We start from the raw sequence: 12,446 nt of genomic DNA, 5'->3' as shown, positions 1-12,446 counted from the left end.
GAGCCAAAGTATATGATAAAACGAAGAAAACTAATTATAATTCTGTTTGACTTCCTAAGTAAGACGTACCACGCACAAAAAACTGTCTACCACGTCGTATTTTTTAATTTTTCTTCTGTTTATAAACAAGCTAAACACTTTATTTTTGTGAAATGGCAGCTTCTGATTAAAGATTTCAGGCTTAGGTTTGCTCCGAGGAATTCACAAGGTCACCAACATGAAAAAAAAAATATTAGTATATATTCGTTCAGTGACTCTTTTAATGTCGTAACGGAGCAGCCTTTCCAATAAAACTGAGCTGACCATGCTTTTGATCGGCTTTTTTTAACAATTACAAGACTTTAACTGTAGTCACGCTATATGAGGATACGTCAGGCTCAACTTACGAAGTAGTTTATCATGATAATAACTGTCTAGGAAAGATGTATTTGCGCCAAATGCTTGCAAGTTTTACGCGTCTACTTTTTTGTACAATGTGGTTGCAGGTTCGTATTAAAAATGAACAATTAGGGTGTACATACGTGCACTTTTTCCGCCCCTTTAAGCACCACATCATCGTGGTTCTATTTGCAGTGAAAAGAGACACGATGTGAGATATGATGCTGATCTTTTCAGTGAAATGAAAATTGCTATTTTTGGCCTTGAATTACTTTGCTTGTGCCTAACAAACCAAAGAGAATCCACAGTCCCGAAAGTTTTCATTTTTTTTTCTCATTGTGTTCAAAGCTATCACTGCGAGAACCAAACTGAGATGTGCATAACTCAATAAATTGTTTTTTTTTCAACACGGCATCATCACCATTTGTCTTGTTTGATCATATGTCATCCTCCTGTACATCGCTTGCAAGGTACAAGTACTGTCATGTTTTATCGTGAATTCCAGCAGGACGTCTTCTCCAGATGCACTCGACATGCAAAACTACGCGACCTGAGAGACGCTCAAAGAGTCATATATCAGCGTGATGACTAAGATGGGTGTCGTTGTTCACCTACCGTACGTTCGTGCAACACGGACAACTCACTGCACATTTCAACGTCGTGTTTTTGGCAATATATGATTTGCCTGTCCTGTCGTTGCGTAAGATTCTCGTGGCATACGTGTGGATTTGCAAAATGCAGCTGCCTGTTCAAAATATACTGAATAAATCAACTCTGACTGTTTGACTGCGAGTAGAAAGGAAGGCGGACATCGGCGTTGCATCGAGGAAAATGAACATCAGCAAGATCGCCTATTCTCAGAAGACAAATCCTATTATCATACAAGGTTCTACAACACTGACAACGTTGTATGAATACGCAAGCTATTTGTCGCATAACATTTGCAGCCGCAGTAATGTCCATTATTCTGTACGAACAAAGATATTTTTTGTCATATAGAACGCTTATGAACGAATCCTTTTATCATATAGAATACTCATGCTGTATGATCCTGTGCTCAGATTTGGGTGCACGTTTAAGAACTCTACGTGGTCGAATTTCGAATTTTCCGCAGTCCTCTACTACAGCGTCTCTCATAATCATATGGTGTTTTTGGGACATTAAACCCCACATAAAAGTATAAAGAACACTGAATTTTGAAGAAAAGTATGAGAGAGCGTAGCCGTGTCTACTTTAGCAACTACTTTTCCTTTTACACTGAACACAACAGCGTTCGCGTGTACCACTCGACATATTTACTTTCACACCAAACTGTTTCATGCCGAGGTCTACGGAGGCATTCATGAAGTGTTTCCATTATCAATAGGACTTTGGCAAAAAGCGGACATAAAAATGGTTAAAGAAAAAATTAAAGAAACACTGCTGTCACTGGCAAGTAAACATTTGGCTTGCGGATACACGTTGTTCAGGGCTCCGCCACTTAACCGTTGCGCCTTCGATGCACACATTCGAGGCACGACGAAGAAGCCTTGCGTAACTCACACAATCTTTCTCGCTCGCGGCTCCAGTGTAGGAGTGATGTCGTCATCTGTGGGTGGTGAAGTTAAGCGATTCATTATGACACTAATGAGTGTCAATACAAATTGACTCAGTGATGACGAAGTTGACGCATCTTGATGCCAGTAAGGAAACTGGCAGCGTTATCATCGAGGATTTGCTCTGGACACAGCTGCATCATTAAGATTCACTTCGTGTAGAGTGTAATGGATTATTGTAGGAGCAGTGTAGCTCCCACAAGTAGCAATGACATTTTCCCGCTAAAAACCACGTCCAGTGCACCCTCTATTAAAATAGTTGCATGAAACACTGCAAAAGCAAATGGTGCCGGCTGGCAAACATCGCGCCTCGATGGAGTGAGACGGAAGTCCGGGGGATGTAGAATGTTGTTGCGCGTTCTTCACTGAAGCTACGAACATTGCTCCTTTTGTTACTTATGCGCAGTTTTGTAGTGTTTGCGTGAGTGTGGGCTTAGACTACTCTACTGTTAGGGAATTCGCGCCATCCTGTTCCGCTTCCTAAACAATGACGCTTTAAAAGATTGCACGTCAAATACCCTTTTTTATTATACGTTTCTTGATGCCACCTTTTGCAAGGGATTAACGATATGCTGTGCCAATGTCAACAGCATTGGTTACCATATTAGTGAAACTATGATCGTGGGCTTGATGGAAATGTGCCGAAAGATGTCCACGTGAGTGCATTGATTTTAAACTGTATTGTATCTACAAAATAGCATTGCACGTACATAGCGAAAGCTCTCATGATATTATTGTAAGCTAAAAAATCAACTACTTCTGTGAGCTCACGTTTAACTTAAGCGTTACGGCGAAGCCTGTGACGATGTGGTCGTCCATACTTCTTTAGTTAATGGCCACCTTATGTTGTTCCAACAATTTCCTTCGCCTCGCTTTAACACCACCACCTTTTCCTCAAACTCAAAATCCTAATATGTACGATGACATGTGCCATTGATGACATTCATGTAGACATTGATTGTAAATGGCCGCAAAGATTCATTTTTTTAAAGTATATCAGTAAGAGTGCCGTTGCTTTCTGCGAGCGTCGGCGGCACATTACAACAGTCCAAGCAAGATCGCTTTTAATTTCAGTAGCTTCGATGGTGCCAACTGTATATGGCATCAAACATTGAACGACAACATAAGTTATGTATCAGTGCTGAATAGTATCGCGTTCTAGTACAGTATGAGTGGCCACAAAGAGATGTTGCACCCATTCCTATGATAAACGAGTCAAACCTAATTATACCACGCCGATCCTAAGGAGAGAAAATAATCTTGCTTGTAAGCAGCAAAATTCAAATAGCACTTTTGAATTCGCGCACGTATCGAGCAAGTGCATATGACAAATATGCCATACAATGTTAGTTTTTGCACGTTTCCTAACTTTCTGAGACAATGACTACAGCGGCATTGAAATCAACTGAAAGCTGTAAGCCACGAGAAAGTAAACAAGAAAAGACAGATGAACAGTGACATTTTTAACGCTTTCTCGTGCTTTAACAAATGTACTTGTTTTGCTTTTTCGCCCCTTTATCTTTTTCTCCTATACATTACAAACAACTGCTATACAGTGTGTTTTACCATAGAAAATAGACACTTACAAAATTTCAACACTCAACATAAAAATAATGACAGGAAAAAACTACACTGACACTAACGTATGTACCACAAAAGTCGACCATATGTTTTGGCGACCTGTATGTCTCTCCCTTAGCAAATCACCTGGAAGTAAGAAATTATGGAACATCTTCCTGAAGGGAACCCTGATGAGATGCGAAGCAGCGGCGGTACCCATGACGTTCACCCGGTTGAAACGAGCGTAGACGCGAGTGCTCAAAGAACGATTTGAAGCGAAACTCGAGTAAACGATTTGTAGCATTTACTCGAGTAAACGTTTGCTTGAAACGTAAAAACACGGAAGGTGGGTTGTGTTTTGTGTAAGCTTCAAGACAGATAAACGAACCGGTAGAGTAGACAAAGCAAGTCTAGCGTTCACAGCAGTCATGCAGATGCAGTCTGCTAGCAATTTTCAACGGCAGACCGCGTCCGCATGGCTGCTGCGGACATGAAACTAAATCGTTCTAGTGTTTTTAATCGACGTGCAGTAGAGCGTGGCGGGCGGAGAGAGCGTGAAGCGAAATATAAGTGTGTTGCGAGTAGGTGGAGGCATAGAGTTTTTCACAATCATACTTAGAGAGAAATCTGGCGCAAGTGAGCTGCTGGATGCACGGGAATGACGGTACACGCGAGCTTCGAACTTGACTCGCATTTGTATGTCTCAAAAACGCACCTGTATTCACGTTAAAAAGATTTATATCTTACTAAAAGAGCACGTAATAAGCTGACTATTTTTGTCATTGCACAAAAACGTGTTGTATTTAACACTTGAATCTTCTGCATCGATGTAAAAATTTATGAAGCGTAAGAACTAACCAACGGCCGCTAAAGTTGGCAGGCAGACGACAAAGCGAGCGTTCTTTCCGCCATTTTTATGTCGTCTGTTTCTCTCGCCGTTTGATTGTGCCGTCAAGTTGAGTGGACTTTTATTTTAGAATTTATTACGCGTGAATGAGATCCGCTTATAAACGTTTTGTTTTTGAGAAGCTTTACTTCCACAATCAGATTCGCTTTTAAGTCGAAGCCTTGCTCAACACCAGTCAACACAAGCCTAGCAGATACATATACCATCGTTACCAGCGCTCCAACTGGGCCCCTTGAGAAAATCGCATAGATGGTGGCGCCACACTTTCCTCTAGGTATTTCTGAGAAACTCTATGGGTGGAGGACCCGGCAGCTGCTGCGGGTGAAGAAGAGAGTGACTTGACCTACTAGCACCGCTCCAACACCTGCGGCCAGGGAGTGTGTGCGGATTCACGGGACAGCGTTACACAGGCTAGTCAAAGAGCTGCTTCGCACCCAAGAAAAGCTACAAAAACGTGAGTTTACATGTATCAAATCGTTCATGTTGTCCAATCGGCAACGAAACTGTGAGGCTTGTTGCCATGAACATCACACACTGTGGTGTACACAAAAACATCATGGCAGGTATTTTCTGTTTTCACACCAAAATCAGTCCAGTCTCGGCTTGCATGGAAGGGCACAAGTCTCTTGTTAGCACGAAGGAAGGAGGACATGCGTGTGGACGAGTCACCCTAGGCGACATTAAAAATATATTGAAGTTCTTGCCTAGCATTTCCTTTTTGGCGTCGCCACCTGAAACCACACCATATAATCTAAAATGAATCTACAAGATACAGTTTTAGGTCACTTCATCATAGGTATGTGCTTATATTAGTGCTCCTGAATAAAAATAGCAAGCCCACAGTATTCAATAAAAGCAGTTTGATTGCAGCCAATACGTCACTTTCAGTGTATTACGTGGTTTCAAGAAAACGAAAAAAAAATTGGAGCGTATGCATTTTACATGCTAAAATAATGCTTCATAAATAAGCACCATAGTTTTGCATACTGTCAGGCAGTAATACGACGAATTAATAAAGACCGACGTGTAATCAGGGTGCGTGCTCTAATATTACAGCCTTGCGTTAACTGCGGCTAATGTTTTTTCGCCTCTATGTCTCATGAGGTGATAAATAATTAGGTGTCCGAGCTGACTCCGATAACAAAGCCTGCCACCTACACTTCAGCGCTTGATTGCGGGCTTATTAAGGACTCTCTTCAGCGCCTAGAAAGGGATTCCTAAGCGAAAGACAAGAGTTCACGCACCACCACTTCCATTTAGTGATTTCCACTGTGCCCCTTCAGTGTCTAACAGAGAAAAATAAAACAATGGCACCCATGTGTTTTGGGCCCGCAGGCAAGGCGTGCAAAAATAAAAAAAAACAAGTTTAGGGTATGAAAACGATGCCGGCCAGGCGTCCTCGCTTTTAATACCCTCAAGCACAATTTATTCCCACAGGGGCGCCGCACTACTTCTTAGAGGCAGCCTAGAGAGAACTTAAGTATTACGGGTAAGGCCCACTAATTAGTGATTTGGGCGTTAGAGTAGTGACAGAAAGAGTAAAGCGTAATTAGGCTTATGGTTCTCTGTGTTGGGTGTTGGGGCAAAGGTGTGCTTTTTTGTGGCCTGGTGTAAGCGTCGCCAGGAGCAATGCCAGTTCTTTGCTTCAGGGAATACTGAACCGATCCCCCTTACTTTGTCGTATAATCACTCGAAGTAAAAATCGCATTAAGTATTAAAAAAACACAATTATCTTTATCGTACGCAAGATGAAGTGTGCTTATGGTGCGAACCCTGTTTAGCAATTAAGAAATGTTTGATATTTTTATACCATGGTTGCAAATGAGGAAGGAAAAATGATGACTCACTGTCTTCAAAAACATCCTTATTTCACAGATTCCAATGTATAGGCGTCCAAGTATTCTTAACTTCTCCAACGTTTCATGTACCTCCATATTCATGACAAAGGTGCTCAAGGGTGGTGGTGGTAGTGAAAAACATTTAGTTAGAATAGAAAGGTGTAGGACGTCTTTAGAGGTCTCCACAGACTGCAAATGACGGAGTGTGCTCTATCACAATTCAACAAACATTGGGGGAAAGAACCTCGTCTATGTTCGTCATCGTGCAAACAGAAAGTTGGAAGTCAAAAGAATTTGGCAGATCCCACGTACCTGGGCATCAACATTATGTGAAGCATACGGGGGGAAGGTGACCGTCTTACAATTTTTTAGCGACACTTCACGAACTTACGCTAAATATATGTACAAATGGTGCTAGCACAGGCATATGTTGAAGAGTTGCAGATGTTTATATAATCAGTTGTTTGTTCGTGCGCAGCGATGCCAACTGGAACATGCGTATTAGCATCGGCAGAAGCTCTATGAAGCGCGGATGCTGTGAGGATGCTGACGCTGGACATTGCTACATATATCAACTTCAGCACATGGCAACTAACCACAATACACTTTAATCCAACGTGACGGCTTTGTCAAAGGAGTATGTGTGTAATGTTAATAAAATTCAAAAGCAGCACTGCAAGCACTAATGACGTTTCATGAAGATTAGCGTCTATTTGAAAAGTAGTTCCGAGACCTGGCGTAGCTATGTGGCAAATATCTTCATTGCCACGCAGAATGCTTCATTCGATTCCAGCTGGGACTATGACATTTGTTCTTTGCATTCGTAAGGGACGCTACCGATGTCGGGTATTTCTTAACGCTCGCGCGTTAAAATTGTCCATGTGTGTTCTCATCGTTACTGGGAATATACTGAGTGTCACTCACCTTCGGCACATATACGCCTAGCAGCCGCATATAGCCACCCGTTCTTATGTGCCACACTCTGGCGGGAAGTGTTTAACAACGTGAGCGATGGGATTGTGATATTATTCATGTCTTGACCAGCGCGTTATATTTGTCAATCCATCATACCCTCTCATGCTAATTTTGGTTTACACCAAGTTAAGGGGGGACCACGAGAGCATCCAGACGTAAGCGGCTAGATAGATATATATAGATACGCTCGAAGTTGCCGAAGTTTAATAAGAAATGCTTCGCATTTAATATTCTTTTGAGCGCAAACACAGGACACATTAACGTACACACACATCTAGTCATCAAACACGCACAACGGGAGTGTGTGTACATGTGCGTGAATGTTTGGTGTGTTTAAGTTCAAATTGATTTTTTCAAAGGTTCTACCAACTATCCCAACAACAAGTTCTGTTACAATACAGAAAGTTGCAAGCGTCGTAAAGAAAAACGCTAAAAAACGCAAATCACATTACAAAAGGGTAACTACAATAAACAAAAGCAAAATAGTGTACTGGTTTTTTCATTCTATGTGAATATTGTAATGCTTTGCGTGATGCTCAGTAAAAGTGACGACAAAGAAAGCAGTACGGGCAGGTAAAATTGGGGTTCAAGCTAACGTACGCCCCAACCCGAAGGCAGCAAAAAGCCCAATTGTGATGAGATAAAACATGTTATGCTGTGACGGTTATGGAACGCAACAAAAGAAAAAAGTAAATGAGAAATTACAAACATAGCGAAAGAGAGATAAAAAACAAATAAAACAAGGAACAAATCAAATAAGAGTTTCATGGTATCGCATATGAGAAATTTATATTTCTGTATTCCATAGATGACCGATCAATTCGTTCTTCCTCATATAATTTTTAAATATGTCCTTACATTAACGAATAGTTTAAGTGACCAATGCGACGTTGTGACTACGCGTCACCTGTAAATGTTTAAGCAAGCATGCAAGCAAGCTTGTGTTATAAGCACGCAACACTACAGCAGAGCGAAGCTGATCATCTGTCAGCCAGTCCTTTCTTACACCCGCCACTTTCCGCTACCATTAAAAGGTGTCATTTAAACACAGAGTAAAAAAATGCACCTGCAGCCGCATGGCGCATGCGTGTTCGATTCACTTCACAATATTTATTATTAAGGCACTACAATAAGAAATCGTCTCATACATATTAACAAAGCAACTGACACACATCACTTAAATAAAAGCTGTTCATAATTGGTTAATTGAGCATAGCCTACTCTAAGCGCCGCGCTGCAGTGACGTTGTCTTTATCTGTTGCGTACTGATGGCCCTTTCTTTCGGAACTTCGGAATCTTTCTTTCGGAATCACAGAGCATTTCATTGGACAGACCCAGAGATAGTGCTAGAAATAAACTGTAAAACTGCAGTGATGTTCATTCCTCACTCGGACGTTGCGTACCTCGCGGCGCCCTTCTCAAAGGCAAACGACTCTCACCACGGCTTTGCGACGAGAAAGACGGCACCGTCGACTGCCAATGCCTGGATTTTACGAGCACCCTCGAGCGCCATCACCACCGCCGTCTGGCTGATAGAGCTCACGCTGCCTTTCACGGGCTCACATTGCGTGTGCCTGTACGTCAAGAGCACGTTGCAGGCCCCAAGGCCAGACCTTAACGAAGCACTATTGAGGTCTCCTTCTGGCACTCGCTAGAAGGGCACCACCAACTGTCAAGAGTCTGTAACAAGAGCTATGTCTAGCAGGAAGAAAAAAAAGATCATAGCATACCCACGGAAACCATGAATCATCTGTCTGTCTATCTTTCCGTCTGTCTGTCTGTCTGTCTGTCTGTCTGTCTGTCTGTCTGTCTGTCTGTCTGTCTGTCTGTCTGTCTGTCTGTCTGTCTGTCTGTAATGAACGATTGGACGCAAAAAAGGGCCCTTCGCCCCACTCATCATTTACTCCATAAATTTGCTGTGAAAACAACTAACGCCATCAATATATAATTTTCCCAAGGACATATACACACAGCGCCATCTATAGAGCAACTACAGTTTTGATGGAGCCGAAAATGCTGCAGGCCCGTGTGGTCAGATTTCGGCGCATGTTGAAGAACGCCGGGTGTTTGAATTTTTGTTGTCTTCCACTATAGCATCTCTCATAATCATATGGTGATGTCGGGACGCTAAACCCCATATATCCATCAGTCGATCAATCAGTCAGTCAATCAATTTATCAACCAATTAATTCAAATTCTACACTGGTTGTTCGGCACTCTAGGTCATTCCTAAATTCATGTATATATTACACCACACTTCAGGCTCTAAAATATCTACGAAGAAAATAGCGCAAACGAGCATTCGTAGATAAATTGAGTACAAAGCCAATGGTGATAATTTAAAGGTTTTCATGTCATTAGCACTGCTCGATTTCGTACTTATTGCAGGACTAACGTTATGAACGAACATCCACCATAAACACGATCTCGATTATCCCTAGTCGAAGAAGTCACAAGAGCATTCGTAGTATGTGTCTAGTTGTTGCTTTCGTGCAAAGCACCAAATGTAATTTCATTAGAGCGAGATTCTTTTTTGTTCTGCCCTATACTGTAGTAGTGTTGTTTTAAGCACTCTTTTTGCTTCTCCAGCATGTTTTATTTTGAGTGTGTCACGAAATGCTAACGCTTGAATGTAAACATTCGACAGAAGTCTCTCTGGTTGGGTAGGAAACTGGGTTTCTCCAACCAAAAGTTTTGGAGTAACCCGACGTTTCGAAACCGACTTGGTTCCTTCGTCAGGGGTGACTTCGGAGGCTACGTAGCAGTGGCGTCTTCACAGCACTCGTGGGGTGGGTAATGACCCCCCTCTCTCTAGCTTTCGTTTTGCTGTGAAGCGCAGTCTGTGTGTATACACTGGGGCAAGGAATCGGATAGAGCGGTTGATGTTCTGGGTTGTCCTCTGTATGCGCCATGACTCGAGTAACAACCTTCTCCTATAGTTCGGCTCGCTTTCTAGGATGGCCGTCGCTTCAAAATGTATCTAGTGATCCAACATCTTAGCATGTTCGGCGACTGCACTGCGCTTTATGTAGAACGTCCGCACATCGCTGGCATGTTGCTTCAGTCGTTCCGGTAAGGTTTTCGTCTCGGCGATATACGGCGAGGGGCACTCGGTACACGGAAGTCTGTGAACGACACCGGGGGGTCCTGTCCATTGTTGGCAGGTCTTTCGGACGGGGGAGAAGGCGGCCCAGCGTACACAAAGGCACGTGCGCGATGCGAACCCCTTCCTTCTTGAAGATCCGCGCCAACATATCGCTGGTTTCCTGAGCGTATGGAACCAGTACGCGTTTCGGGGGGTTGCCAATTAAAGTCATTTGGGGTTTTCGTATCCTCTGTTGCTCTGCGCGGCGGGTGGCGGCTCGAATGAAGTTTTTTAGGCATCCGTTTTTTCTGAGGTCTGCAATTACGCGGCCCTCTTCTTTGTTTCGCTCTGTGTCGTTAGAGCCTAAGTTCCTAGCTCTCTCGAGTAGCGTGGTCACAACCGAGGCCTCGTGGCAGGTTGGGTGGGAAGAATGGAATTGAAGGTAGCGGCCACTGTGCGTTGGCTTCCTATGAACGGAGATCTCCAGGTCATTGTGCTTTCTTGCAACCTGGACGTCGAGAAAGGGCAGCGGGGGTCGCTTTCACAATCGGTCGTGAATTGTATGACTAGGTGCACGGAATTTAGGTGTTGTCTGAAGTTTTGAACTTCAGACGTCTTAATGACGTAAAAGCAATCGTCCATATAACGCTCAAAAAGCTAGGGTTGCGGCGAGAATGAGCTGAGCGCTTTCTCTTCTATGTACTCCATGGTCAAGTTTGCCATCGTGACGGAGATGGAAGCTTCCATCGCGGTTGCACTGTTCTGACTGAAAATAGTTCCTTTGCAGAAAAAGTACGTACTAAACAGGCAGAACTCCAGTAGACGGCAGAGCTCGTCAACCACAAACAAAGTCCTTTTACTCAGGCTTGCGTCTTCCTCAAGCGCAGAACGGGCAGCGGAGACAGCTAAGGGAACTGGCACGTTGGTGAACAATGAAACGACGTCAAGTGAGACCATGCTCTTGTCATCGCCGATGCTCTCATGTGACACTAGCTGCACGAAGTGGCTAGAGTCACGGACATGAGGTGGTGTCTTCCGGGTTAGTTGGGCGAAGATTCGGTGCAGAAAATTTGAAAGGGCTTGGCATGGGAAGCTTGTTAAGTGTTCAATCGGTCGGATGGGTACGTCAGGCTTCTGAATTTTTGGTAGTCCATAGAAACTCGGTGCGGATCCGTTACGGCAGATTAGCCGCATGTAAAGTGTTCTGAGATCCGGGTAATGCTCGAAAATTTCCGTGAGTAGCTTGTTTAGCTGTGTCTGGGTTTGCTTCATTGGGTCGTTTACTAGTTGCGTGTATGTGTACCCTTCTAAAAGAGCTGAAACCTTCCGATCTTAGTCCCCGCTGTCCAACACCACCGTTGTATTGCCCTTGTCGGCGGGCAAGATGACAATGCTTCGATCCCGTCGGAGTTCCCAAAGTGCTGGTTCCCTTCTGTGGTAAAGTTCGTTTTCGTTTCTAACGGCAATTTCGAAAGAATTCCAATTTATTTCAGCCTAATTTCTTCTCTGGCGCCCGGCCTCACGCTTTGGACGGCTTTCTCTACAGCCGCGACAAGTTTCGGTAGACGGGGCGTCGATGACATGTTATAGCCATGTCCCTTTGCTGGACAGAAGCTTCCCGATCAGTGAGTGGACGAGATGAAAGATTGGTGACAAACCTGAAATTTTGGATGCTTTGGGTGGTGCTCTGGTCCAATTAGTAGGAGAATTTCTTATTCTGAGTGGTCCGGTGCTTTTTTGCCGTCGATGCCACAACAGAGTCCGCGAACGCGTCGACCGCAGACATCAACTAAGGGATGCGATGCTCAAGTTGACGCTTGGCAAAGAACAGGTACAATTCTTTTTGAATCAGACCTTTTCGCTGAAGAACAGGTCCAAGTCGTCACGTGAGCTGAACAATGACTGATCTACGCCGGCCTTCATAAAACTAACGCCTCTCTACGAAAAAAGTGCTAATGTAAAGCGTAAACTTGGGAAAAAAGAAAGAAAGTTTCCTTTTTTGAGAAAGCAGGGCTCCTGTATTGGAGCTACAGAAATGCGCAAGGTCGTAAGTATGAGTAGCTCTTTGTGCCACAAAAGTATCGTCGCCACCTATTAGAACTGGCGCA

This window comes from Rhipicephalus microplus, chromosome 1 (genome assembly GCF_043290135.1).
Source record: "Rhipicephalus microplus isolate Deutch F79 chromosome 1, USDA_Rmic, whole genome shotgun sequence".
In the NCBI taxonomy this organism is placed as follows: Eukaryota; Metazoa; Arthropoda; class Arachnida; order Ixodida; family Ixodidae; genus Rhipicephalus; species Rhipicephalus microplus.
Note: the sequence above shows the minus strand (reverse complement) of the source record.